The sequence below is a fragment of the Octodon degus genome, unplaced genomic scaffold, assembly GCF_000260255.1.
Source record: "Octodon degus isolate 3935 unplaced genomic scaffold, OctDeg1.0 scaffold00021, whole genome shotgun sequence".
NCBI classification, from domain to species: domain Eukaryota; kingdom Metazoa; phylum Chordata; class Mammalia; order Rodentia; family Octodontidae; genus Octodon; species Octodon degus.
Genome location: NW_004524597.1, coordinates 1,224,505 through 1,229,768, shown reverse-complemented (window position 1 = coordinate 1,229,768; position 5,264 = coordinate 1,224,505). Strand labels below are relative to the sequence as shown.

The window sequence follows — 5,264 nt, the reverse complement described above, 5'->3', positions numbered from 1 at the left end:
TGTGGGGCTGGGGGATCGAACCGCGGTCCCTGTGCTTTGCTAAGCTTGTTCTAAGTAGGTGCTTTAGACCACTGAGCCATCTCACCAGCCCCGAGTATTCTTAATGAGTTGAGTAGGATGGAGAGGTAGCCTGACCGTTTAAGTGCCTACCTTGCAAGCACAAGGGGCTGCGTTCAGCCCCGGTACTGCTTGCCATGCTGGTGCTGGATACCAGGTGTGCCTTTTGGGTCACTGAAACCAGGTGTGATGGTGATGCATGCCTATAATCCCAGTGCTGGGGAGGTGTAGCAAGATCCTGTACCAAATAAATAAATAAATGATTAGTAGGTTGAGTGAGATAATACAAAATGAGAAGAACCATATTGTATCTTATTCTTTAAAAAAAAAAATTTTTTTTTTTGGCAGAACTGGGGATTGAACTCAGGACCTTGCACATGCCAGGCAAGTGCTTATTCTGCTGAGCTATCTCCCCAGCCCCTATTTTTTTTTTTTTAAAGAGTACAAAATAATATTAAAACAAAAATTACAAGTGATACAGAATTTCACTCAAAGTAATATGTATTTCACAGTATTTGTTGCAATGCGGTGTTGTCTTCCAAACGTTCATATTACTAGATATATGCATACAAAATTGGAAGAAAAAATATGTGTGTGTATATACATATATATATATATATATATATATGAAATTAAGAGAAAAAGGGACAGTTAAAAAAAGGAGACAAAACAAAGTAAGCATTATCTGCTCCATTCCACAGTCCAGCAGAAATCCACAGTATAGTTGTCCAAACCATCCTGCTTACATACATAGATACATCTTTTTACCCCATTCCGTCTCCTATCCTTCTCGATTCAGTAACTTTCCTTTTGAATAAGTTCATTCCCTTTTCCCAGTATCTGTTGTACCATTCAGATTCCATTTTCTCTTTCAGGTTCTTACACTAAGGAGACAATATGATGTTTGCACATGTGGGTTTGATTTATTTCACTTAAGAGTATGGTCTCTAGTTGTACCCATTTACTGACAAAAGTCTCAAATTTATCCTGTTTTGTAGCTGAATAATACTCAATTGTGTAAAAATACCACATCTTCTTTATCCATTCCTCAGTTGATGGGCATCTGGTTGTTTCCAGGATTTAGCTGTGACAAATTGCTCTACTATAAACATGGGTGCACAGCCAGCAAGATGGCTTAGCTCACTAAGCTCAGGGACAGGGGTTAGTTCCCCGCCACCATATGGCATGCCAGCCCTGACCCTGGTGTGCTGGGCTGGCCACTGAGACCAGGCGTGGTAGCACACGCCTGTAATCCCAGCACTGGGGAGGCTGAAAAGAGGAGTATAAGCTGCATAGTGAGACCCTGTACCAGATACATAAAAACAAACAAAACATGGCTGCTGATAGATCTCTGCATATGATGATTTCATTTCCTCTGGGAAAATGCCCAGGATAGGAATAGCTGGCTTGAATGGGATCTCCAATCCTAGCTTTTGAAGGCATCTCCACACTGATTTCCATAGTGGTTGTACCAGTCTACACTCTCACCAACAGTAGAGAAGGGTTCATTTTTCCCCACAGCCCCTTCAGCATTTGTTACTGGCTTCTTGATGTTAGCCATTCTTTCTGGGGTGAGATGGAATCTCACTGTTGCTTTAATTTGCATTTCTCAAATGACCAGTGATGATGAACATTTTTTCATACATTTGATTACCTTTTTTTTTTTTAAACCATTTAGTTTATTCATAACTTAATAAACTTAACTCTGCAATCCAGGTACATTTGGAGGGAGCGTTTTGAGCAGGTAGGGCGCAGGATGCTCTCTTGAGCTAGAGCAGTGGTCTGGTCTGTTGGTGGCAATACACAGAAGTGACGCGTTAGAGCTGTCCATAGTCAGTGATGGTGATCTTCTTGCTGGTCTTGCCATTCCTGGACCCAAAGCGCTCCATGTCCTCTACTGTGTTCATGCCCTCTTTAACCTTCCTGAAGACCACATGCTTGCCATCTAGCCACTTGGTCTTGGCAGTGCAAATGAAAAACTGGGACCCATTTGTGTTTGGCCCAGCATTTGCCATGGACGAGATGCCCAGGCCTGTGTGCTTCAGGATGAAGTTCTCATCATTGAATTTCTGCCTGTAGATTGGCTTGCCACCAGTGCCATTGTGGCACATGAAGTTGCCACCTTGGCACATAAATCCTGGAATAATTCTGTGAAAGCAGGAACTCTATAACCAAATCCTTTCTCTCCACTGCTCAGAGCACGAAAGTTTTCTGCTGTCTTTGGAACTTTGTGTGCAAACAGCTTGAAAGAGACACAAACCAAGTGCTTGCCATTGGCAGCAATATCAAAGAACATGGGGTTGACCATGGTTGGCAACAAACAACAAAGAGGATGGATAGAGGTGTCTGCAAATCCTTGATTACCTTTTGTATTTCTTCATCTGAAAAGTATATTCATCTCAGATGCTCTTTTTTTTTTTTTTAAATCCATTTTTGGTTTGAGTCTTTGAATTTGGGGATGGGGGACTGAATTTTTATAATTCTTTGTTCTAGATAGAAAGCCTTTGTCAGAGCGACACTCAGCTTTAATTTTTTTCCCCAGTTTGTTGGTTTTCTTTTTACTCTGTTGGAGATTTCCTTTAAAGTTTAGAAAGTTTTCTAAAACACGAGAACTGAGTTATTCTTGGAAGTAGTTCCTATGCAGTTTGCTTTTCTACATACCCCTATGTCTTTAAGATATCTATTTATATTTTCCTCCATAAGATTCAGTGTTTCTGTTTTAATCTTTAAATCTTTGATACACAGGTGATACACTGTGACTGTAGCTTTGTGCATGGTGGTAGCCCTAGCTTTAATTTTAGCCTTCAGCATGTGCAAAGTCAGTTTTTCCAGCACCATTCTCCCCTCTGCCCCCCTCCCCCCCTGCCCCCTCCCCCCCCCCAAGGGATTGAACTCAGGGCCTTGCGCTTGCCAGGGAAGTACTTATTCTACTGAGCCATCTCCCTGGTCCCTATTTTTTTTATTTTGGGGAAGGGTCTGCAGTATGTTCAGGGTCTCACTACTAGATCGGACTCAGAGTGATACACTTGTTTACAGTCTCCCAAGAGCTGGTATTACGGGTGCGTGCCACTACACCCAGTCTGGTAGGCCCAGGGATCGAACCCCTGGCCCCTGCGCCTGCTTATAGGCACTTTAATCCACAGAGCTATTTGGCTGGCCCTTCTAGCGCTATTTAATAAAGAGGCTACCTTTCCTATAGTGAACATGTTTGGCCCTTTATTAACGATAAGGTGGCTGAGTGTGTTTGCAGTTGTGCTTGCATCTTCTAATCTGTTCCATTGATCTTCAGTCTGTCTCTATGCTAGTACCATGCTGATTTTACTACAGTAGCTTTATAATATAATTTCAGGTCAGAAATTGTGGTACCTCCTGCCTTTCTTTTGTTTCCCTGGATTTTTGATATTCTGGATCTCTTGTGTCAAACAAACTTGAGAAAAGTTTTCTCTAGCTCAGTGAGGTATCCTAATAGCATTTTAGTTGGGATTGCATCAAATCTGTGTAACGATTTTGGGAGTATGGCTGTTTTCAGTGTTGGTTCTTCCTATCCAAGAGCATGGAATATCTTTCCATTTTCTCAAATCTTCTTTAGAGTACTGTAATTTTCACTGTGTAGATCTTTTACTTTGTGAGATTGATTCTTAAGTATTTCATATTTTGGATGTTATGAAATGTGTGGTTTCCTGAATTTCTCTCTCAGTGCGTTCATTATTTGTGTTCAAAAATGCTGCTGAGTGTTGACTTTATATCCTGCTACAATGCTGAATTTGGTGATTTTTGGGTTTGGTAAATTTGGTGAATTTGGGTTTTTGTCTGGTTGTGCCCCCCCCCCCAAAGCCTCATGCAGACATGGGGTGGACTTCTAGAGTTTGTGATTAATTTATGATCCTCTGGGATTATGGGTGTGAGTGCTGCTGAGATTATGGGTGTGGGTACTACACTCAGCCTGAATGCAACTTAAGGGAGACTTGCTCTCTGTTGCCATTGTTGTTACTGGTCCATTTTGCTCTTGCTGTATTGCTGCCTTCCACTGCCCTCTGCCATGTGCCAGTCTGCCTTGGAGCCAGGTGAGTATGAACTGAAACCTCCAGTAACTTTTCCTTCCTTCATTTTGAATGTGGATTACAAGGTTTTGGGAATGTCTTGTGGGAAGAGAGAGGAAAGGTTCAGAGATGTTGCCTACAAGAGGAGCACGGGAACAGTTTTGGCTGTTCTGTATTAGAGATTCTGGTCAGAGCTCAGACCAGAAGGCTGATAGAAAGCCTGCCTGTAAATACCAAGCTGAGGTTTCTGCTGGGAAGAAGGATTGCACTGGTTGTTGGACTCTGGATGATTTGTACAGTATCACATCATCTGCAAATATTGATCTATAGAGATGATCATGTGGGTTTTGTTTTTGGCTCTGTTGATGTGGTATATTATATTCATGGATTTGCATATGTTGAGCAATTCCTACATTCCTGGGATGAATCCCACTTGGTTGTAATGTATAATCTTTTTTTTTTTTTTCCTTTTAATCCTTATTCATTTGGTATAAGGTCTTGCTCTGCAGCTCGGACTGCATGTGGTACCAGGGATCAAACCTGGTACCTTGAGCTTGCCAGGCAGATACTTAGACCACGAACTATCTTCCAGCCCCTGTATAATCTTAATGATCTGCTACATTCTCTTTGCTAGTATTTTATTGAAGATTTTTGCATCTATATTCATTAGAGAGATTAGCCTGTAGTTACCTTTTTTAGTTAGATCTTTTTGTGGTTTTGGAATCAGAGTAATACTTGCCACCAGGAATGAGTTTGGGAGAATTGCTTCCCTTTTAGCTTCATTGAAGAGTTTGAGAAAAGTTAGCATTAAATCTTCTCCAAATTTCTTATAGAATTCTGCAGTGAATCCACTGGGACCTGGTTGTTTTTTTGTGGTAGTAGGGATTGAACTCAGGATCTTGTGCTTGCCAGGCAAACACTTATTCCACTGAGCTATCTTCCCAGCCCTGACCTGGGCTTTTCTTTGTTGGTAGGTTTCTTTATTACATTTTGAGTTTCGTTTCCCATTATTGGGTTATTCAGAGTTTGTGTATCTTCTTGACTCAGCTTTGGCATTTCATGTGTATCTAGGAAACTGTCCATTTCCTCTGTGTTACAGACTTTGGAAGTAATATTGATAATCTTTTGAATTCCTTTAGGGTCTATAGTGATTTCACTCTTTTCATT

At 41.2% G+C, this 5,264-nt stretch overlaps 1 protein-coding gene and 1 pseudogene across 3 annotated transcripts in view; one reads left to right on the top strand and one right to left on the bottom strand.

The window, feature by feature from the left end:
• The window catches only part of Atf7ip2 (activating transcription factor 7 interacting protein 2), an 82,066-nt gene that overhangs the window by 5,084 nt on the left and 71,718 nt on the right, over positions 1-5,264 (top strand). The gene's annotated exons all lie outside the window — the stretch shown is intronic.
• LOC101585934 overlaps positions 1,875-5,264 on the bottom strand; it is a 5,528-nt pseudogene continuing 2,138 nt past the window's right edge.